The 25,363-nt window shown below is 41.7% G+C and overlaps 1 protein-coding gene and 1 pseudogene across 1 annotated transcript in view; one reads left to right on the forward strand and one right to left on the reverse strand.

The window, feature by feature from the left end:
- LOC126183680 (rho guanine nucleotide exchange factor 17) overlaps positions 1-25,363 on the forward strand; it is a 380,446-nt gene that overhangs the window by 49,852 nt on the left and 305,231 nt on the right. The window lies entirely within an intron of this gene.
- Positions 2,713-2,830, reverse strand: LOC126185621 (5S ribosomal RNA; annotated as a pseudogene).

Consider the following 25,363-nt stretch of genomic DNA (forward strand, 5'->3'; position numbering starts at 1 on the left):
ATCCCTTATCAAACTGTGGGGTGCTATTAGGGGGGAAAAATCTGCATGGTGACTTTACATACGGCACAGGGGGCCGTTATATGGCACCCAAAGTTCCACATAGCAGTGAAATAGAAAGAACTCATGTTCAGATGCACATACAGATTTAACATCCGTTTCTTACATCCCACTAAAAGTATTTGTCTCTTTAGTTAGCTCGAGGTTGATTACTCCTAGCTTGTAGGGAATGTGATAGTGTTAGTACTTTAACGCACCCACTTGTGTGGTGTACGTTAAGCTCTAAACATGCAAAAACTGACAGTTTATACTTTTCTCGAAACTTTTTAACAGAATAATATTGTGTGCTAGACCGGGACTCGTAACTAGACGCATTTCTGGCTAGCTCAGATGCTAAGAGCATTGTCCGCTAAAGGCAAGCGTCCGCATTCGAGTCCCATCCAGTCTGTCAGGAATTTACACCTCACCATACACTGCAGAGTGAATGATCCGTGCTGGTCACACTCTCTTTCTTTCTTGTCAAAAATGTCGTTTACAGTTTGAACAGAACTAAATTTCATAGCTGTTGAGGCACTCGATTTGAATTCAGGGGCAGGAACAAGGTGAGGTGGCGCACTGTCTGAGGCACTACTCTCGTAATCAGGAAGAGCGAATTTGAAACCGATTCCGGTCATTCAGGGTTAGGTTTTCCCTGGCTTTTCTAAATCTTTAAAGTCGATTTCTGGGCTGTTTCCAGCGAAAAGGCCACAGTCGATTTCCAGTCTCATTCTTGTCAAAACTGAGCTCGCATTCCGTCTCCAATGAACTCGTTGTCTACGGGGCTTAAGACCCAAATGTTCCCTCCTTTTTAGGAGGATTTGAAATCAGATCTCTGTTTTACGATTTCTAATTACGTTTCCCATGATATCCCTAAGACACTTTTGCGATTCCTGTAATGTTCTGTTCAACATGAATATTGCCAAATTTACTCATTCATCCTTGTTCAACACTGCTCCACATCTAATGACCTCAGCATCGATGATACATTAAACTTAGAGTTAAATGTGCGTGAAAAGTGTATAAACGTATAATAGAGGCAATGCTAAGGTAAGTATATATAATGTTTTATAAGGCGTGATTGGTGTTTCGTCACTTGGGTTCCAACATCATATGCATGGAGAAGGTGGTCCTAGATGCACTAACTGCGTTTGGCTAGGCAGATGATGAATAGCCTGTTGTAGGCTGCATTCACATAGAATGTCTAATTTCCTGAAGCAGTTAATTCTACACGCTACAGTACAATACGCGTAGGAATGTTATGGGTAATCTGAATACAAACTGCCCTTTGACGTTTGAGTTGCCTACATTCAGAGGCAGGGTCAAAGACCTTCGACTTTGACCTTGACAATCAATTACATCGATTAATAAAATCAACCGATAAGTAATTATAAATGAGAAACCCCTCCCTTTATCTTCAACCAATCACAGTGCAGTATTAAAATGAAATTATCGATGAAAAAATCCAAGGTGGTGGTACCAGTCCAAATGTGTTAGGGGAGAGGGCTTTTCATTTCCCACTGTCGCCACCCAGTCATAGCACAATATTAAAAATGAAACGGCCAACAGTGAGAAGTTTATAACTCCCTCTCCTTCCTCTTCCCAATCAATCACAGTGAAGTACTGAAAAACAAAGCAGCCAATCGGGGGAACTAGCTCAACTGTGCGTTATATCCCCAGGCCCCTCTCCCTATCTCCAAGTAATCAGAGCATAGCATTAAAACGAGGTGTAAAAACAGCGCCAAGTTGCATTACTTCATTCGAAAGTTAAGGATAATTACACCCACAAATCCCATTCCTCTGCATTTAATCAACATTGCATTAAAATAGTACGTAAAAATGACTGCACGTTTAAGGATGTACATTATTAAAGTAAAACGGTGCCTGCAGTCATCTCGGCTCTACGCAGAAGTATCTGAAGGACCTCAAGTATTTATCAAAACACACACCTCTCTTACCACTCCTCCAGTAAGAGCCAATTCCGGTGTATCCCCATCTGGGCTTTGCTCGAAAGTATCCAAGCGACGTGATTTATTTTTGTGTACATCAGAACTTCGAAGCATGTGCTTGGGGGGTGTTACGGCAGAATACTACTCTGGTAATTGTAACAATCTACGAATCCCCTCTAGGAGACATTCACCTAATTGTGAGAAATCTAGATGCATTATTGAGCTATCTATCAGACAAGAAGAAGCAGACAGATGTTTATGCCGCGCTGCTGCTACGGTCGCAGGTTCGAATCCTGCCTCGGGCATGGATGTGTGTGATGTCCTTAGGTTCGTTAGGCTTAAGTAGTTCTAAGTTCTAGGGAACAGACGACCTCAGATGTTAAGTCCCATAGTGCTCAGAGTCATTTGAACCATTTGAACAGAAGCGTATGGAGATTTCATTGTAGATTTCTTGAAAGATACGTACAGGATAAATGAACTGGAGTCATTATGTGGGTGTTTCTGTCTAATTAAAAACTAAACTCCGTCCGAAAAGGCGTTGGAAGGCCCAACGGTACCGTCCGGCCGCCGTGTCATCCTCAGACCACAGGTGTCACTGGATGCGGATATGGAGGGGCATGTGGTCAGCACACCACTCTCCTGGCCGTATGTCAGTTAACGACGCCGGAGCCGTTACTTCTTAATCAAATAGCTCCTCAGTTTGCCTCACTAGGGCTGAAAGCATCCCGCTTGCCAACAGCACTCGGCAGACCGGATGGTCACCCATCCAAGTGCTAGCCCAACCCGACAGCGCTTAACTTCGGTGATCTGATGGGAACCGGCGACACCACTGCGGCAAGGCCGTTGGCTTCTATCTAATTATAGTAGTTAATTTTCCAATTCGTGCACATCAACACTGTAGGACCATAATTGGTAACGTTCTTATAGACAGTGCTCAGGTCGGAACAATTACCCAGTAGTTAACGGACTATCTGATCACGATGCACAAGTAATGGAAATAAACAATGCACCTTACACCCTTGAGGGTGGTTCACACAAAGCAGTGAGGCTTATTAATAAAGATAGGATATACTGTTTTAAGAGTACCTTAAAAGAGATGGTATGGGATGAGGTATATAAAGAAAGAGATGATAATGACAAATTCGGTTTATTCCATACTAAATTTCTGTTAGTATTTGAAAATTGCTTTCCTAAGAGATGTATAGAAAATTAATTAAAAACACGAGTAAGACATGGATAACTAAGGGATTTAAAATACCATGTAAGGGGAAGAAGTAATTTTATATAAAGTTCAGAATAAGTCAACATTCAATATTACTTGCATATTAAAAATATACTGTAATATTTTAGGGAAAGTCATTAAAATTACCAGTATTATGTACGCCCTGACAGAAGTTGATACTGCAGGTAATAAGATTAAACGTGTGTGGAATATTGTCAAGCGAGAGACAGGAAAGGCATTCAGTGAACTAGATATCATAACAATTAAAAAAATGGGAATGTTGTTACTGATAATGCACAAGTTGCGAGTACGTTTAACCATCACTTTCTAAGTGTAGCAGCGAAAGTACGATTAAACTTTTTAGCTGACGAAACAAGTGTCATTCCAAAATCTTTAAAAAACTAACAGTAGCACTTGCTCTGAAGTCAATATAATTATAAAAACCCTAGGAAAGAAAGCTTATAGGTGTTGATGGAATTTCAGACAGAATTCTGTATAGCTGCTCTAACTTAATACGCAACACATTTAGTGGATCTCTGGCACAGGAAGTTTTTTTCAGACGCCTTAAAATGTGCATTTGTTAAGCATCTTTACAAGAAAAGTGACAAAAAAACTTGCGTAATTGTCGTCCAGTTTCGTTACTAACGTATTTTCAAAATATTCGCAAAAGTAATGCACCCAAAAGTGGTCTCACATTTAAGTAGAAATAATTTATTTAGCATATCACAGTTTGGATCCTAGAAGAGTTAAAAAAATGGCTCTGAGCACTTTGGGACTTAACATCTGTGGTCATCAGTCCCCTAGAACTTAGAACTACTTAAACTTAACTAACCTAAGGACATCACACACATCCATGCCCAAGGCAGGACTCGAACCTGTGACCGTAGCAGTCGCGCGGTTCCGGACTTAGCGCCTAGAACCGCTCGGCCACTGCGGCCGGCCAGTAGAGTTAGTCGACTGAGAATGCTATTTACAAATTCACCTACCAAATATTACAGGCCTTAAGTAATAAAATGTCATCAGTCAGTATTTTTGGTGAACTTTCCAAGGCAATTAATTGTAAACTGAAATTTTATGGAATTGGTGCTTCATGAACAGAGTACTTACTTTTTTCCATCTGTCTCGTTTTCATCTGACTTTCTTTTATACGTACTCAGGAAGCCACCGTATGGTATATAGCGGTGAGTACCATATACCACTCACAACTAGTCATCTCGTTTTCTGTTCTATTCGTCAATGGAGGAAGGGGAAAACAACTGACTATATGGCTCCGCACGCGCCCTAGTTTCTCTCATCTTGTCTTCACGGTACTTACGCGAAATATACGTTGGCGACTGTAGAATCATTCTGCAGCCAGCTACTATGCCTGTTCTCTAAATTTTCTCAATAGTGTTTCACGGAAAGAGCGTCGTTTTTCCTCCAGGAATTCCCATATCAGTTTACGAAGTACTCCACGTAACCAGTGGCAGATACGAAAAAAAAACAAGGAGAGAGCGCTAAAGATATCTTAAGCTTCTTTTACTTTTACCGTAATACAAAATAATTAAATCACATGCAAAGTTTAAGAAAGTTTTATTTAAACTGATAAATATCCGATAGAGGGCTTATATAGTAACAATGAGTTTTTAGGAATCTTCTCGAAATTCACTATTACCGGAGATATACGCATCAATAGTTTCCCATACCTAACTCGTAATACGAGTTACGAGTTAGGTATGGGAAACTGCTGTTACTTTATTAGTAAAAATATTGTTACGAGTCTCGTAACAATATTTTTCGTGAGAAATTGCTATGAATTACTATTATTAATACTTCACAATCAACTGATCACTCCTACTCTTGACTAATCTTCACACTTACACTTGCTACAACTAGGACTTTTTACTTATTCATTCTTCCGTCTTAATATTGCTGCTTCTGAATACAAACTACACTACTGGCCATTAAAATTGCCACACCAAGAAGAAATGCAGATGATAAACGGGTATTCATTGGACAAAAATATTATACTAGAACTGACTTGTGATTACATTTTGGGTGCATAGATCCTGAGAAATCAGTACCGAGAAGAACCACCTCTCGCCGTAATAACGGCCTTGATATGCCTGGGCATTGAGTCAAACAGATCTTGGATGGCGTGTACAGGTACAGCTGCCCATGCAGCTTCAACACGATACCACAGTTCATCAAGAATAGTGACTGGCGTATTGTGACGAGCCAGCTGCTCGGCCACCTTTGACCAGACGTTTTCAATTGGTGAAAGAACTGGAGAATGTGCTGGCCAGGGCAGCAATCGAACATTTTCTGTATCCAGAAAGGCTCGTACAGGACTTGCAACATGCGGTCGTGCATTATCCTGCTAAAATGTAGGGTTTCACAGGGATCGAATGAAGGGTAGAGCCACGGGTCGTAACACATCTGAAATGTAACGTCCACTGTTCAAAGTGCCGTCAATGCGAACAAGAGGTGACCGAGACGTGTTAACCAATGGCACCCCATACCATCACGCTTCCAATGTGCGTTCACCGCGATGCCGCCAAACACGGATGCGACCATCATGATGCTATAAACAGAACCTGGATTCATCCGAAAAAATGACGTTTTGCCATTCGTGCACCCAGGTTCGTCGTTGAGTACACCATCGCAGGCGCTCCTGTCTGTGATGAAGCGTCAAGGGTAACCGCAGCCATGGTCTCCGAGCTGATAGTCCATGCTGCTGCAAACGTCGTCGAACTGTTCGTGCAGATGGTTGTTGTCTTGCAAACGTCCCCATCTGTTGACTCAGGGATCGAGACGTGGCTGCACTATCCGTTACAGCCATGCGGATAAGATGCCTGTCATCTCGACTGCTAGTGATACGAGGCCGTTGGGATCCAGCACGGCGTTCCATATTACTCTCCTGAACCCACCGATTCCATATTCTGCTAACAGTCATCGGATCTCGACCAACGCGAGCAGTAATGTCGCGATACGATAAACCGCAATCGCGATAGGCGACAATCGGACCTTTATCAAAGTCGGAAACGTGATGGTACGCATTTCTCCTCCTTACACGAGGCATTACAACAACGTTTCACCAGGCAACGCCGGTCAACTGCTGTTTGTGTATGGGATATCGGTTGGAAACTTTCCTAATGTCAGCACGTTGTAGGTGTCGCCACCGGCGCCAACCTTGTGTGAATGCTCTGAAAAGCTAATCATTTGCATATCACAGCATCTTCTTCCTGTCGGTTAAACTTCGCGTCTGTAGCACGTCATCTTCGTGGTGTAGCAATTTTAATGTCCAGTAGTGTAGCTTCCTTATTTATAACGCTATGTATCGAAGGTTCTCTGTACAAGAAAACAGTACAATATTCGCTAGTTTTCTCGAACAAATGCTAGACATAATAACGTATCGAGATCATAGAATGGCCGCGACTTTCCTCGTAGATATGTGTTAGCTATCTGTGTCATACAGAAACGTATAAAATACGATGACGCGAATGCGCGTGCTACATAGTAAAGTACAACTACTCGATAACTCGATTCAGTCGAGTCGACAGACGGAAGAAGCGATCGAATGGCGTGCGGGCTCACTGGTGGGGGCGGTGCGGGTGGCAATGCGGGTAAGGCATTGCAGTCATGGAATGTGCGGCTGGTCCCGGCGGAGGTTCGAGTCCTCCCTCGGGCATGGGTGTGTGTGTTTGTCCTTAGGATAATTTAGATTAAGTAGTGTGTAAGCTTAGAGACTGATGACCTTAGCAGTTAAGTCCCATAAGATTTCACACACATTTGAACATTTTTGGCAATGCGGACGGCCCCCATATGTATCCGCCACTGACCGTAACACTCGCGTGCTGATCGAACCGCCCTCTAAGACATCTAGCGGAATGCCTCTGAATTGATTAGATATGTTTCTTTAATCTGACCTGGTAGGGATCCACATCACTCGAGGATTCAAGAATGGTTCACCCAAGTGTCCTATACTTGTTCACCGTCTTATATGTTACACTTTCCTAAGACTCTCCAAATTAACAGGAGTGGACCATTCGCCTTCCCTACTGTCATCCTTACGTGGTTTTTCCATTTCAAATCTCTTTCCAGCGTTACGTCTAGATATTTAATCGAATTAACTGTGTCAGGCAGCACACCACATCTTCATTAACTTACATTTCTCTACATTTAGGTCTAGCTGCCACTCATTACACAAACTAGAAATTTTGCCTGTCATCTTGTAGCCTCCTACAGTCACTCAACGACTACACCTTCCCGTGCACCACAAAATCACCAGCAGACAGTCGCATATTTATTTCCATCCTGTCAGTCGGATCATTTATTTGTATAGAGAACAAGAGCAGTCCTGTCTCACTTCCCGGGTGCACTGCTGACGATACTCTTGTCTCTGACGACCACTCGCCGTCGAGGAAAACCTACTGGGTTCTATTTCTTAACAAGTCTTCGAGCCTCTCACATACCTGGAAACCTATTCCATATGCTCGAATGTTCGTTAAAAATCTGCAGTGGGGCATCGCGTCAGACGCTGTCCGGAAATCTAGGAATACGGAATCTATGTATTGCTCTTCATCCGCGAGTCGCAGGTGCTCTTCATCCGCGAGTCGCAGGAGATCGTGCGAGAAAAGGGCATCCTGAGTTTCGCACAAGCGATGCTTTCTAAATCTGTGCTGATTTCTTGACAGAAGCTTTTGTGTTTCAGGGGAATTTATTGTATTAGAACTTAGAGTATTTTGAAGAATTCTTCACCAAACCCATGTAAAGGATATAGGTCTGTAATTTTTTCCTACGAAGTCCATCCATTTGTTTCGGTTGTTGATCTACATTTGAAGAAAACACAACAAAGTCATTATCAAAATGAAGTTGCTTCACGCATGTTCCATTTAAACTAATTTCTTCTACGTTTTCTCAGTTTAAGGATGTGTTAATCTCCTGTAGGGCTACTGATAGCGGTTTTGAAGATGTAGAATACGAGTATTCTTGACACATCTTTCAATATTAAATTTCTCATTGTCGTGATAACGTCCAGTGGGAGCTGTAGCATTGGCGCATATATTTTTCATCGTACTATCATACGCTGAATCTGTGTGTTGTGTACGAAAACACCCAAATAGAGAGTGTCTGGGAAGTAGGGACGAATATTTAAGTGCTATAGAATATATTAAGTACTTATCCCATTTATGTATAAGAAATTATATATTCCATATGGCCGAGTGGCAACGAGCAATGCGTTCATTGAAGTTCTCGATGACGCGTTCACAAGCATCTGGTGGGATTCCGTTAATAACCTTTTAATTTCATCCTTCAATTGGTGTACTGTTTGTGGTTTGTTCACGCACATTTTTGATTTCACAAACCCCCCCCCCACCCAAAAAAAAAAGAAGTCGCAAGCAGTAAGATCGCATGATCTGGCAGGCCATACCTGGTTGCCACGCAGAGAGATAATTTTTTGAGAAAACTTTTCATTCAGAAGAGCAATCGTTTTACGGGATGTGTGACATGTCGCACCATCTCGTCGAAGCCAAAAATCGTCATTTTCATTAATAAGAGGGAAAACTAATAAGAAAGCTTGTTTCTATAACGGTTGCCGTTCACAGTCACGGCAACTCCCTCATCATTTTTAAAACTGTGCTGGCTGACCACTCCTCCTGCCCAGAACCCACACCACACAGTCGTGCGTTGTGGATGTATCTCATCTTTCACAGTCACTAGCGGATTTTCGCTACTTCAAATTCTGCAGTTCTGCTTACTGACGTACTCACTGAGGCGGAAGTGCCTCTCATCTGAGAAAATTATTCTTTTTGTGAAGTTCTTGTTCTCCGCTGATCTAGCCAAGAATCACTGAGCAAATCGATGTCTCTTTTCATGATCTGCAGGCTTCAACTCTTGTGTAAGTTGAATCTTGTGCACATGCATTTTCAGATCTTTTGGAAGGATTTCATGCAGTGAACTTGGTGATAAATTCAATTGTTGAGCTCAATGGCGGGCCGATTTTCTGGGGCTTACGGTCACATTGTCACACACGACAGCAATGTCTTCTTGTGTTCGAACAGAGCGCGATCGTTCTGTTTTCTTAACGTTTGAAACAGAGCCCGTGGTCTCAAACTTCCAGGTCAACTTCAGAAGTGCTGATTCATTTGGAGCAGCATTACGTCCGAGTGTCACCCGAAATTCACGAAAGGTTGCCGTGGGACTTTCACTGTTTTTGTAATAACTTCTTATCACTTGGATACGTTGCTCAGTTGACATCTGCTCCATGACTAAAATATACATCAAACAACAATGCTCACCAATCAAAAGCAACCAGGCTACTAATGGAAAGAATAGCAGATAAAAAACCATGAAAAAACCACGACTGCCAACTTTCATATGACAAAATGGCGCAAAATTTAAATTCGCCCTTACTTCAGGGGCATCCGTTAATTAGAGCAAGTACAGGGTTATTACAAATGATTGAAGCGATTTCACAGCTCTACAATAACTTTATTATTTGAGATATTTTCAAAATGCTTTGCACACACATACAAAAACTCAAAAAGTTTTTTTAGGCATTCACAAATATTCGATATGTGCCCCTTTAGTGATTCGGCTGACATCAAGCCGATAATCAAGCTCCTCCCACACTCGGCGCAGCATGTCCCCATCAATGAGTTCGAAAGCATCGTTGATGCGAGCTCGCAGTTCTGGCACGTTTTGGTAGAGGAGGTTTAAACACTGAATCTTTCACATAACCCCACAGAAAGAAATCGCATGGGGTTAAGTCGGGAGAGCGTGGAGGCCATGACATGAATTGCTGATCATGATCTCCACCACGACCGATCCATCGGTTTTCCAATCTCCTGTTTAAGAAATGCCGAACATCATGATGGAAGTGCGGTGGAGCACCATCCTGTTGAAAGATGAAGTCGGCGCTGTCGGTCTCCAGTTGTGGCATGAGCCAATTTTCCGCGGGCTACGCGTGAAACTTGCCCGCACGCGTTCAACCGTTTCTTCGCTCACTGCAGGCCGACCCGTTGATTTCCCCTTACAGAGGCATCCAGAAGATCTAAACTGCGCATACCATCGCCGAATGGAGTTAGCAGTTGGTGGATCTTTGTTGAACTTCGTCCTGAAGTGTCGTTGCACTGTTATGACTGACTGATGTGAGTGCATTTCAAGCACGACATACGCTTTCTCGGCTCCTGTCGCCATTTTGCCTCACTGCGCTCTCGAGCGCTCTGACGGCAGAAACCTGAAGTGCGGCTTCAGCCGAACAAAACTTTATGAGTTTTTCTACGTATCTGTAGCGTGTCGTGACCATATGTCAATGAATGGACCTACAGTGAATTTATGAAATCGCTTCATTCATTTGTAATAGCCCTGTACATGACCATTTAAATATCTTCAAAATTTCACAGCCCTGTCAACAACTGTATAAATATTAATTTTAATTTTAATAATCAACAGCCTCAGTTGCACCGCTTACCTAGAATTTACCTAAGTTTCAGTCGGGATAACCCAACCTTCTTCAGAATAACAGTAACTACCGTTTGTCCATAGTGGACATCGTCAAGCTAAAACTACAAATCCATAAATTATCGTCAGACTGTAAAAACGTATCTGAAACTGCCTCGACCCCACTTCGCGACCGCGATGTGGCAGACACGAGTGCTGTACTGGAACTGAGCTGCTATAAAGTTGTCTCTGGGAACTTCCAGTCTCCAGTGATGGACACTCACCTGAAGATGGCTGGACGATTTCCAGCCGAAATATCGTGGTAAGAAGTCAACGTGATCCGGCTGCAATCCCGAAATCTCACTGAAAAAAATTTTGATTGAATCCTCTCACATCCTCTAGAAGGCATTTCCGGATAATTATATTTTATTCATCATTCGCTATGAAGCTCAAGTGCCTGTGACCACTTGAATTCGAAAGCCGCTTAGGACCGTCATACCCTCAGAACCTCTTGATTCTATGATGAAATACAGTCACTCTCATTTCTGAGTTCCATTCGATTTTTGCTAAGTCCGTTTCAATTTGTCTCCTTCTGGAAGAATAGCTTAATGGACAAGCGTTTTTCGCGGCAAATGCTGCTAACATATAAACTATGTCACTACAGCTATTAGTTACCCGTTGGAGAACTGTTCTTTACTTTTTGCCCTACTTTCTCATTAAAATAGTCCATTAGCATTTTTTGTGGGATTTGCCGACAATTATCAGCTTCTGTAATTCTTTGTAGAGGTTTTCTACCTTCTCTTCAGAATGTGAGCACGTTAATTTCCATCTAATACGTTTTACTTTTAAAACAAGTCCTGCTATACTGTCTCAGATTCCGTCAGTACCTGAGTATAAGTGCCGAAGTCCAGGAAATCAAAATGGTTTCTGCTCTATCGCACGACAGCGTAGTTCGAAACAAGAAGACCTAGGACAAGTGGTTCAAATGGCTCTGAGCACTGTGGGACTTAACTTCTGAGGTCATCAGTCTCCTAGAACTTAGAACTACTTAAACCTAACTAACCTAAGGGCATCACACACATCCTTGCCCGAGGCAGGATTCGAACCTGCGACCGTAGCGGTCGCGCGGATCTAGGAAAAAAAAAGATCTTGACGAATGAGATGAAACTACCACACAGTACATAACACCATGTGAGAAGACTAGAATATGCGAAGTAAAAGAATGCCGACAAGCTGACAGGAAAAGGTCGAAACGTGAAAGATTACAACTGCTTGAGGTAGTCTTTCGGTATCAACCAGAAGAGAGAGAAGCTTCCAACCACTGATGAGCCGCTTCAGTGGGCTGAAAAGGCACCTCTGCTTTTGCTGCGACGTAGAAGTAAGAACTAGAAAAAGGAGAGTAACAGCTATATAATTCTTTCTTGTCAGGCGTATGTCGACGAAGCGCAGACTCAAAGAACGTACTACATGAGGAGCCCTTACGAAAATTCCAGAGGAAATACTTCTGCTGTTAAATCAAAATATAGCCACTCTCAAGCGTTGTCAAAACGAGCCTGAAAAGAAGCATAATAAAATAAATCGTATAATAAGGCAACCTGTCCATTTTACATCGTCATGACAATAGTAGGTCATGAGACGGTAGTAACATGTCGAAACGTTGCGTATCACAGACGACTTGAGTCGGCTGGCATTAGTAGGACATTTCAGCGGAGGTCGAGATATTTATGATCTGCTCTGGCAGCAGATGGATCACAAACGTCGGCTGTCAGAATCCGTGAAAAGAATGCTCCGTCAGGTTAGTTAAAATTGGCAAGGGAGTCATAGGGTCCGAACTAGAAGACAGAGTGAGGTGACGCAGAGTTTATCAAACTGGTTCCACATTCAGGGGGACAGGGATTCAGGTCTTCATTCCGTTGCTTACCATAGAATATCTCCGCCGACTACCAGCATGGACTGATCAATAAAAGCACCATGTTTTCCTTTCTCATTCTTTTTTAACTAAATTAATGTGACCAGTTAGCTGTTAACGAGACATTCAGGTCTAACTAGATGAATTTTCTCCACAATCTCACCTTTTTCGTAATATATAAGGTCGTTGATACTATTGAATATACCGGTCATATTTTTTGAGGTAATCCCTACGGCGAATGCTCTTCCGAATGCCATTGTTTATTTAATCTCAGTAAAAGGAGTATCTCTTTTCATCAGTCTGCGTATCGTGAACTCGAGTTCACTATGGTTACATATAGCGCAGTGTCTAACTTTGAAGCGTAAATGAAGAACGAACCAAATATCTACATAAATTATTATCATCTTGCATGCATTGTGGAAATGTAAATCAGTATACTCAAGAAATAATCAGTAGGATCTCAGATCAAAATAATGATCCTGTCATTGCGTGAAGATCCTGGCATTACTCCAATGTTTCTTTGTTCTTTGACGGAAATGACTCTAAATCATGTACAGGTGTGTTAACCATACAAAATGGAGACAGGTTTTAGATATATCAATACGGCAAAGGCTGGCTATTGCACAACACTCAATCGTTAAAGTCTCTGCTACGGCGAACAGCCCATGGCGACCGTTTCTGTGCCTGTGTCGGTTGCTGTAATGTTTGAATTTCGCTTTTAATTATGTGTACATTCTTTGCGTGCTCAGCCTGTCACTGTGTAGAAGTACTGAATTCTAACCCTTCTCGTCACCGAGCTATCTGATCCGCATGTTGTCTATAGCGTGAGCCATACGTAAACAGACCATTTCCCCGGCGGCCAATAAGGAAGGGAAAGGTGCCGGCTGTGAAGAGTTTAGTAGTACTTCAGTTTTATAGCCAGTATTACAGCAGCCCACTGGCGATAACGACACGCTACTGAAGGACAGCGTGGCCTCAGCCACGACATCAAGACTCATCGCTGTTTGTAACAACGAATCTGGGGATCTTCCACTTGTAGAGGGTGGCCGATAAAATCAAACCAACTGGGAAATGATTGAAGGAGAGTACTGTACGGAGAATGAGATGGACACCAAGTAAAATTTCTTCTAATTAGGTGCAGTACATGCTCCATATTATGCAACCACGTGTGAGGAGTTCCTAGATAACAGGACGCAGCATGTCATTCTCAATGGAGAGAAGTCTTCCGAAGTAAGAGTGATTTCAGGTGTGCCGCAGGGGAGTGTCATAGGACCGTTGCTATTCACAATATACATAAATGACCCGATGGATGACATCAGAAGTTCACTGAGGCTTTTTGCAGATGATGCTGTGGTGTATCGAGAGGTTGTAACAATGGAAAATTGTACTGAAATGCAGGAGGATCTGCAGCGAATTGACGCATGGTGCAGGGAATGGCAATTGAATCTCAATGTAGACAAGTGTAATGTGCTGAGAATACACAGAAAGATAGATCCTTTATCATTTAGCTACAAAATAGCAGGTCAGCAACTGGAAGCAGTTAATACCATAAATTATCTGGGAGTACGCATTAGAAGTGATTTAAAATGGAATGATCATATAATGTTGATCGTCGGTAAAGCAGATGCCAGACTGAGATTCATTGGAAGAATCCTAAGGAAATGCAATCCGAAAACAAAGGAAGTAGGTTACAGTACGTTTGTTCGCCCACTGCTTGAATACTGCTCAGCAGTGTGGGATCCGTACCAGATAGGGTTGACAAAAGATATAGAGAAGATCCAACGGAGAGCAGCGCGCTTCGTTACAGGATCATTTAGTAATCGCGAAAGCGTTACGGAGATGATAGATAAACTCCAGTGGAAGACTCTGCAGGAGAGACGCTCAGTAGCTCGGTACGGGCTTTTGTCAAAGTTTCGAGAACATACCTTCACCGAAGAGTCAAGCAGTATATTGCTCCCTCCTACGTATATCTCGCGAAGAGACCATGAGGATAAAATCAGAGAGATTAGAGCCCACACAGAGGCATGCCGACAATCCTTCTTTCCACGAACAATACGAGACTGGAACAGAAGGGAGAACCGATAGAGGTACTCAAGCTACCCTCCGCCACACACCGTCAGGTGACTTGCGGAGTATGGATGTAGATGTAGATTAAACAAAGAAAGAAGAAAACTATGAAATCAGCAATGAATACAGTAGGGAGCTCACTCCGTAATGTTATGATTTTTTAAGTTGTTTGTGAACCGTGATATGTATACAAGGTGTTCCTGTGATAATGATAGAAACTTTCAGTAATAACAGAGGACAAATCTATCAATACCAGATAGGGACCCTTGATAAGAAAACGCCTAAATTGAAAGTCAGGAGCTAAACAGAGTGTGGGATAGCTTCACCAGTGGAATAGGAGAAGCTATGAAACGATGTAATAAACGTAATTTTTTATGTACGTGATTACTAATACCGTATCACAAAATATTCAGAAAAGCGAATTTGTAGGAGAGCACTATCAAAAACACCTACATCAACTCAAGTTAAAACGACGTGAAGTAAAACCCCATACGGTAAGGCATCATTTCGTACTGGCAAAACAAAAATCAATTTACTGACGAGGACATGAAGGCGCTGAAATGCGTGGCGTTGCATTAAGACGAAAACTTTGACTCTTGTTCAAGGTAGAACATATAAGCAGAACGTATAAACATGTATGATTAAACTTCAGTGCGTTGGTTCCCAAATAGTGGTCCGCCGGCCACCAGTGCTCAACAAGAGCTAAAATATGGTCCGCGAAGGATTTAAATTTTCAAGTTTTTATTCGCTTTAAATAATTAATCCCTTTTTATGCGGGCAGTGCAGCTCCGCGCGCCCGGTGAGTAGTGCTGATGGGAACAACCTAATGAAAACAGTGAATTCAGTAGGTTTTTAGAAAACAGTCGACTCATTCGGTTGTAGCTTTACGCGTCAGCTGGATGATTATTCATTCATTTATTTCGAGTGAAACCAGTTTGTGGAAGCAAACAAATGAAAATAGTCGATACAGTTTTTACATACTGACCGAGTTAGTATTTCTTTCTCTTCAAGAAAAACCAGTCCAGTTTTTTTTTATCTGTCGTTTGAATCCAACTGATTTACAACAAGATAATGGGCAAAAATATATTTAATATTAAGCCAGAAATTTTAAAAACGAGGCTTTGGGAGAAATGGAACTATTCAACAGAAGAATTGATAGAGGATGAAATGATAATTTGAACAAGGGGTAATTAAGTGTTAGAATTTATTGTATGTATGTATAATAAAATTGTATTATTGATATGATGCTGTCTGTTAACGACGGCCGGGGTGGCCGAGCGGTTCTAGGCGCTACAGTCTGAAACCGCGCGACCACTACGGTCACAGGTTCGAATCCAGCCTCGGGCACGGATGTGTGTGATGTCCTTAGGTTAGTTAGGTTTAATTAGTTCTAAGTTCTAGGCGACTCATGACCTCAGAACTTAAGTCGCATAGTGCTCAGAGCCATTTGAACCATTTGAACCAAGTCCCCCCAAAAAAAAACATTATAGTTTATGGTTTATGTAAAATAGGTAAGTAAATATTTTTCATTGTTAAAGTCTTTTAATCGAAATGTTGTTGTTGTTGTTGTTGTTGTTGTTGTTGTGGTCTTCAGTCCTGAGACTGGTTTGATGCAGCTCTCCGTGCTACTCTATCCTGTGCAAGCTTCTTCATCTCCCAGTACCTACTGCAACCTACATACTTCTGAATCTCCTTAGTGTATTCATCTCTTGGTCTCCCCCTACGATTTTTACCCTTCACGCTGCCCTCCAATACTAAATTGGTGATCCCTCGATGTCTCAGAACATAACCTACCAACCGATCCCTTCTTCTAGTCAAGTTGTGCCACAAGCTCCTCTTCTCCCCAATTCTATTCAATACCTCCTCATTAGTTATGTGATCTACCCATCTAATCTTCAGCATTCTTCTGTAGCACCACGTTTCGAAAGCTTCTATTCTCTTCTTGTATAAACTAGTTATCGTCCACGTTTCACTTCCATACATGGCTACATTCCATACCAATACTTTCAGAAACGACTTCCTGACATTTAAATCTATGCTCGATGTTAACAAATTTTTCTTCTTTAGAAACGCTTTCCTTGCCATTGCCAGTCTACATTTTATATACTCTCTACTTCGACCATCATCAGTTTTTTGCTCCCCAAATAGCAAAACTCCTTTACTACTTTATCGTCTCATTTCCTAATCTAATTCCCTCAGCATCACCTGATTTAATTCGACTACATTCCATTATCCTCGTTTTGCTTTTGTAGATGTTCACCTTATACCCTCCTTTGAAGACACTGTCCATTCCGTTCAACTGCTCTTCCAAGTCCTTTGCTGTCTCTGACAGAATTACAATGTCATCGGCGAACCTCAAAGTTTTTATTTCTTCTCCATGGATTTTGATACCTATTCCGAACTTTTCTTTTGTTTCCTTTATTGCTTGCTCAATATACAGATTGAATAACATCGGGGATTAGGCTACAACCCTGTCTCACTCCCTTCCCAACCACTGCTTCCCTTTCATACACCTCGACTCTTATAACTGCCATCTGCTTTCTGTACAAATTGTAAATAGCCTTTCGCTCCCTGTATTTTACCCCTGCCACCTTCAGAATTTGAAAGAGAGTATTCCAATCAAGATTGTCAAAAGCTTTCTCTAAGTCTACAAATGCTAGAAACGTAGGTTTGCCTTTCCTTAATCTTTCATCTAAGATAAGTCGTAGGGTCAGTATTGCCTCACGTGTTCCAACATTTCTACTCACGTGTTCCAACATTTCTACGGAATCCAAACTGATCTTCCCCGAGGTCGGCTTCTATCAGTTTTTCCATTCGTCTGTAAAGAATTCGTGTTAGTATTTTGCAGCTGTGACTTATTAAACTGATAGTTCGGTAATTTTCACATCTGTCAACACCTGCTTTCTTTGGGATTGGAATTATTATATTCTTCTTGAAGTCTGAGGGTATTTCGCCTGTCTCATACATCTTGCTCACCAGATGGTAGAGTTTTGTCAGGACTGGCTCTCCCAAGGCTGTCAGTAGTTCTAATGGAATGTTGTGTACTCCGGGGGCCTTGTTTCGACTCAGGTCTTTCAGTGCTCTGTCAAACTCTTCACGCAGTATCATAGCTCCCATTTCATCTTCATCTACATCCTCTTCCATTTCCATAATATTGTCCTCAAGTACATCGCCCTTGTATAGACCCTCTATATACTCCTTCCACCTTTCTGCTTTCCCTTCTTTGCTTAGAAGCTCTTGATTTTCATGCAAGTGGTTCTCCTTTCTCCAAAGGTCTCTTTAATTTTCCTGTAGGCAGTATCTATCTTACCTCTAATGAGATAAGCCTCTACATCCTTACATTTGTCCTCTAGCCGTCCCTGCTTAGCCATTTTGCACTTCCTGTCGATATCATTTTTGAGACGTTTGTATTCCTTTTTGCCTGCTTCATTTACTGCATTTTTATATTTTCTTCTTTCATCAATTAAATTCAATATTTCTTCTGTTACCCAAGGGTTTCTACTAGCCCTCGTCTTTTTACTTATTTGATCCTCTGCTGCCTTCACTATTTCATCCCTCAAAGCTACCCATGCTTCTTTCCCCCATTCCGGTCAATTGTTCCCTTATGCTCTCCCTGAAACTCTGTACAACCTCTGGTTCTTTAAGTTTATCCAGGTCCCATCTCCTTAAATTCCCACCTTTTTGCAGTTTCATCAGTTTTAATCTACAGTTCATAACCAATAGATTGTGGTCAGAGTCCACATCTGCCCCTGGAAATGTCTTACAACTTAAAACCTGGTTCCTAAATCTCTGTCTTACCATTATATAATCTATCTGATGCCTTTTAGTATCTCCAGGGTTCTTCCATGTATACAACCTTCTTTCATGATTCTTGAACCAAGTGTTAGCTATGATTAAGTTATGCTCTGCGCAAAATTCTACCAGGCGGCTTCCTCTTTCATTTCTTAGCCCCAGTCATATTCACCTACTATGTTTCCTTCTCTCCCTTTTCCTACTCTCCAATTCCAGTCACCCATGACTATCAAATTTTCGTCTCCCTTCACTACCTGAATAATTTCTTTTATGTCATCATACATTTCATCAATTTCTTCGTCATCTGCAGAGCTAGTTGGCATATAAACTTGTACTACTGTAGTAGGCGTGGGCTTCGTGTCTATCTTGGCCACAATAATGCGTTCACTATGCTGTTAGTAGTAACTTACCCGTGCTCCTATTTTCTTATTCATTATTAAACCTACTCCAGCATTACCCCTATTTGATTTTGTATTTATAACCCTGTGTTCACCTGACCAAAAGTCTTGTTCCTCCTGCCACCGAACTTCACTAATTCCTACAATATCTAACTTAAACCTATCCATTTCCCTTTTTAAATTTTCTAACCTACCTGCCCGATTAAGTGATCTGACATTCCACGCTCCGATCCGTAGAACGCCAGTTTTCTTTCTCCTGATAACGACGTCCTCTTGAGTAGTCCCCGCCCGGAGATCCGAATGGGGGACTATTTTACCTCCGGAATAATTTACCCAAGAGGACGCCATCATCATTTAATCATACAGTAAAGCTGCATGCCCTCGGGAAAAATTACGGCTGTAGTTTCCCCTTGCTTTCAGCCGTTCGCAGTACCAAAACAGCAAGGCCATTTTGGTTAGTGTTACAAGGCCAGATCAGTCGATCATCCAGAGTGTTGCCCCTGCAACTACTGAAAAGGCTGCTGCCCCTCTTCAGGAACCACACGTTTGTCTGGCCTCTCAACAGATACACCTCCGTTGTGGTTGCACCTGCGGTACGGCTATCTGCATCGTTGAGCCATGCAAGCGTCCCCACCAACGGCAAGGTCCATGGTTCATTGGGAGGGGGGGGGGGGGGGTTAATCGACATCGGTACTACATATGAGAATACAGGCGTGAGTATACCCATGTATGTGTGCTGGGTACATTTCGTTGGCTGTCTCATTAGAATATCACATTGTGTAGCGTTTTGTTATTAAAAATAATTGTAGAAGAAGTATATTTATTTATTATATTATTTATTTGTTTTAGTAGGAAAAATACATTATTTTTTACGCTTTTCCCTGTTACGCTTATATTCGACTGCATTTCTGTTTTGTTTTGAGTAAATGACACACAAGAGAAAATACGACAGTAGTTACATTCAATTCGGATTTACTTCGATAGAAAGTAATGGAAAAATATAACCACAGTGCATTATATGCGCCGCTGTTATCGCGAACGATTCCTTGAACCAAGGGAAATTAAGAAGCCACTTATAAACGGTCCATCCTGATTTCTCTGGCCGACCATCAGAATTCTTTGAAAGAAAATTAATTAATTAGAGACTCGGCAATAAATGAAGCTCGCCACTAGTGGTAAAAGATTTGCGACATCGCAGGAAACATTAGTAGCGTCGTTTGAGGCGTCGGTTGTGATAGCGCAATGAAAACAGTCTCGCACAATAGGAGAAATACTCATAAAACCTTAGTTGGCTTAGATGCTTAAAAAAAAAAGAAAAAAGAAAAAAAAGTCCTAAGAATTACCTGTATCGAACAACACGGTAAAAGCTCGAACTGAACTAATATGAAATGATATCTAAGAGCGACTTGTTTCAAGAGCTAATGCTTCGCTTTGCAGTGTGATGAATTGACTGATATTTCTAGTTGTTATAAGTTACTCGAGTTTGTCCGCTTTTTAGACAACAACATAATCGAAAAAGAGCTATTGACTTTTCGGGAACAGGAAACTACATCAAAAGGTATGGGCGTCAAGAAAATAATAACGAATATATGCAGAAACATTACATTTTCTGAGAGAAGCCTGTCGGTTCCTGGAAGGATGGCGCTCCAGCTATGTTAGGATCACGGCCCGGTGTAACGACGTTAATAAAACGGAAGAATTCTTTAGCATTAATAACGCATTGTATCACAGATCACCAGAAGTTAGCTTCCAAGAATCTTCTTGAGCGCTTTAATAATACAATGTAATTGACCATAAATGTGCTAAATATTATCAAAAGCAGCGCCTTAAATACACGCCTCTGTAAAAAATTGTGCTCTGAAGTGGACGCAGACCATGGGACCCTTCTCTTGGTTACTGAAGTTCGTTGGTTGTTGAAAGGTAACATGCTTGGAAGACTATACGAACTCAGAGGACATGTTGAATTGTTTCTAAGTGAGGAAAAAGTGAAACACATACTACAACAGTTTTCTGATCTAAGGTGTCAGATGAATTTGGCTTATCTTGTGGATATTTTCACATACTTCAATACGCCGAACTAGCAATTGCAAGCTTCTGGAAGGAGATACTAAGAAGGCGTAGATGTATTTATCTTTGATGACAAACTGCGGGCCTATATTTGCAAACTACTGTTATAAATAAGTAAAACTGTTGAAAGCAGTTGTTCTGCGTTCGCGACATTGAAACCACACGTTGGTGATGAAAAGTATGACACCATAAGGGCAGACATACAAGAAAAAAACAAGAGTCACCTGCAAACATTGGCTGATAAATTCTGTATTCAGTCATTACCTCCCAGAGTATAACAAAACAGAAGCTGTAGTTGACCAAAAACGGATTCGCAAACCTTTTATCACTAATGCTAGAAAATTTGGAGAAGTGCAGGAAGAGCTCACTGAATTCCAGAGTGATAGGAACTGTAAGGACGTAGTTGAATATGATTCGCCTGAGCAGTTTTGGTGTATAAAAGCAATGTCATACACTTAAATTCGAGAAATCGCCTTGCACTATCTTATGCTTTCCTTCACTACTTATGTACACTAACAAGGGTCCTCCGCTTTGCTGGTACTTAAAACAAGTCCAGGAATCGACTGAATGCAAGTGACGATATGCGTGTAGCTGTGAGCAATAATATTATCCCCAGGGTTACCGAACTTCTACGGGCGATGCAAGCCCAAAAATCAAATCGCAGTGGATGCAAACCATATGTAGGTTTTTACTAAAAATTATGTATTACACCTCTTAATTAGTAGGCAGTTAAAGCATTTTAAATTTTTGAATTCGATGACGAACGACTCGAAATATTGAAAATCAAATTTCTGTTGTCCCTAGAAGCCGTTAGACAGGCAACTTGCAATTGAAACTTGATTGAGGATATCGTAATAGTCACTTAGTTATAAATTCAACTGGTAAGTCTGCTTAAAGTGTAGTGTAAAATTTGTGTTGTCGTTAACTATGGGAAAGCGGAAGCCTACTGGTACCGCACAGACCTCTCCTCTCGAATAATAATAAGGGGACGCCTTATATACCGTTCCATACGACGGTCGCATCATCAAGAATCTCGTAACCCATCATTCTACGTGATACCGAAGAGACATTTGGAAGGAGACGAGGTACTGGCGGAAGTAAAGCTGTGAGGAGAGGTCGTCAGTCGTGCTTGGGTAGCTCAGATGGTAGAGCACTTGCCCCCTCAAAGGAAAGGTCCCGAGTTCGAGTCTCGGTCCGGCACACAGTTTTAATCTGCCAGGAAGTTTCGAGAAGTTTGGCATTTAACTGAGGAGACAGGTGTACGGTTTTATGAACTACAACTATATGCCACCACCAGTCACTCTGATGAAAATGTCTAATACGGTAGTGGAATTCGAGCTGGCCACTTCTCGGTCAAGCGCAACTGCGCTAATATATTTTTGCAGTCTCTTTTACGGAGACGGTTTGTTTTGTTTAGTGTAATACTAGTAATCAGACGTTCGGTACTCGATCCTCGTTTAGTCCTGTGGTTTTTTCTTTTCCGCTCGTTAACGCTACTTTAGCCTCTCGCAGTATCTCATGTGTAAGAAAACGCCGAATTGCGTTCTAATTATGACGCCTCGGTAAAATGTAGGTGCGCCAGAAGCTGACATCGTGAATTGGGCTAGAGATCTGAGGAAAGCGAGGGCGTGTCAGCTGAGGAAGGCGAGGGCATGTCAGCTGAAATAAGAGTGTAGCGATCTCTGCGTTGATAAATACTGCATCTAACCTGCATATAAGTATAAAAAACGAAAGAGGAAAACGTTTATTGTCAGTAAAACCGACGTTTTTTAATTTCGAATATTTGTGACATGTCTCTTTAAGTGAAAGTAAACAGGACATGACACACTATGACACACTACTACGTCAAATCAGATTAGAATTATGTTGGTGGATTTCTTGTGGCATAAGCGGGTATGGGAGGATTTTTTTATCGAAAGACTGGTGTACTGTCGCGCCCGGAGTTCACTCAGCTGCCGTGCGTCTCTGGCTGATCGTCGAGTTTCACTCTGTGGACACCTGGGTGGACTCGGTGCCAGCGTCGCTGCTTCTTTGCTCAAGCACCTATGGAGCTGACCTCAGAACCAGGAGTGAAACTCGTCTCAGGAAAAGCTGATGCTATCGCGAGGAATCGAACCCGGCGACATCACACTAATAGTCTGCGGCAAAAACCACAGCCCACTGAGACGACTGCCGATGTGGGCTGAGGTGCACCTAGTTGCACCTGCCCCCTACAAACAGGGGACTTGGAAACTAAACTAGCAAATTATGCAATTTTTCTGGACTTGCGCAAGCAACTACAGCGCGTAAAATGTCGGATAACAAGGTTATTGCGACGCTTGTGGCTAAATTGCCGCTACCATTGTCACCTCATGTCTTGGTATTGTTTACAACATACGAATTGTTACCAATAAAAGAAATAAATTTACTGAGTTTGCCATCATTGTGGATATTTTGTGAATAAAGCCGTCTAGATGGCTTAGTATATTTCTTCATTTATGACTTCGTTTCAGCTACCGCCGTTAACCTCTTTGTGGTTGATGGGGTACATATGACCCATTAGAGTAATATGCAGTTTTGAGCGATGGTACGTCTATACCTCATATCTGTCTAGTGATAGCATGCAGTAAGATGCTTTCGCAAGTTACAGAAAACTACTAAGGACCATGAGGTGGATCTATAGAAGGTTGTGATCGATCAAATGGGGCGGAGTTTGTTTCACGGAAATCAGACTGAATCATCATTTCCTCCATTCGAAGAATTCCTGAAGAAATTAATTGTGTTTGCTTATACGTCCTAGAAATTTTTTGGAAACATTGCTACCCAACTCTCTAATTCTGTTGGTTTATACATAATTTGTTTGTAGTGGGGCGTATATACCCCAAAAAACTTCGTAGAACGTAGCGCCCCATTCTGTTCTCTCACGATGTCTAATGACTACTGAGGTCGCTGATATGGAGTACCTGGCAGTAGGTGGCAGCACAAAGCACCCAATATGAAAAACGTATGTTTTTTGGGTGTCCGGATATTTTTGATCACATAGTGTAGTTATTGCAGGCCAATTTGAGGCAGTGTCGAGACTTGATAGACCCAAGTGTCCTGTATCAAATTATCGTCTCTATTTCCTCTACACTACTGTGGTACGTTGTCAACAATGACAATGTTTGAATAATACAGAAAATAAATACCAGTTTGCATTAAATGTGTTCTATCTCGGAAACCAATACGGCGCACGTCCATAAGAAGTTGTTTTGTTCAGAATTACTAATACTACGCCCCTCAAAGCTTGTACCTTTCCTCCTGACTCACCTAGTATACGTAAATAATGAACACAATTGGTCACTGCAGTATTCTGCTGATATAAATCAACCAAAATGTTTGTTACCACTTCGTTTGATTTCATCTCTTGTGTGCGCCCATAAAGGTACACAAACGACTAATGATACGTATTTTACACAAAGGGTATTTTCGAATTCACTTGCACGTGCGTCTAGTTTATTACATCAAAACGTCATTTGTTTGAGGTCACAGATACTTTGGAACAAGGAAATAGTTCTCAGAAATGAACTTGCCTCTGTATCTAGCTCTGATGGTACAAACAATGACGATAACTTCTCGTTTGTGTGTGTGTGTATTGTAAACAAAAGGTGCGAACACCAAGTCACTCTAGAAGTACCCGAAACACTCAGGAGACGGAAGCACATGTCAGAGCAGTGGCAGCTTTCTTGTAAAATCTACACCTACCGTCACTGGCATTAAAAACAACTAACCTTCCATTTATTAGCGTCGCTTTGGCATGATGCGAATTCGCGACGCCTGGATTTAAGAAGTCAAAGGATGCTAAGAATGATAGGCATTTGCTATACTTATTAGGCTACAAAAGCTGAAAAATTGAAAAGTTAATAAAATTAAGAAGTTCCATCTTCAAAACCTAGAACATATGTGACAATATTTACTGTCAGTATCTCAGATACCACTTGTATCTATGTAGATTTTTAGGGCCAAGTTCGAATTTGACGCCCCACACAAGTCTAGGTTTTATTGGTACTGACACTGTCACTGAACGTGTTTTACATATTCTAAGTTTTGTTGAGTGATTCAACTTTTTAATTTTTCACCTCTTGTAACCTAATAACGTGTAGCAAACACCTTTCATTCTTATGTTCCTTTAATCTTAATTACAGGTCTGACGATGGTAGTAGCCGAAAGGACCTTATAAAGAAAGAAATACGCGGTTCAGTCACATTAATGTGTGCACGGCCTATGTTGAAGTCAACGTGCAATAACTGCTCACAGACGGCCGGTGACAGCACTAGCAGTGGAGGGTATATAGAGTGTGTATGGGGGAGCGCCGGAAACAGTGCAGTCGTTGTAAAGGGAAAACGGAGCGATTTATTTGACGTCCGAAATGACGTGATCATTGGTTTTGGGGCCAAAGGTTGAAGCATTCTCGAAACATCAAAGCCTGTAAACAGTTCACGTGCTGCCGTGGTTAAAGTATACCGTGCATGGTGAAACAGCG

This window comes from Schistocerca cancellata, chromosome 4 (assembly GCF_023864275.1).
Source record: "Schistocerca cancellata isolate TAMUIC-IGC-003103 chromosome 4, iqSchCanc2.1, whole genome shotgun sequence".
Taxonomy (NCBI): domain Eukaryota; kingdom Metazoa; phylum Arthropoda; class Insecta; order Orthoptera; family Acrididae; genus Schistocerca; species Schistocerca cancellata.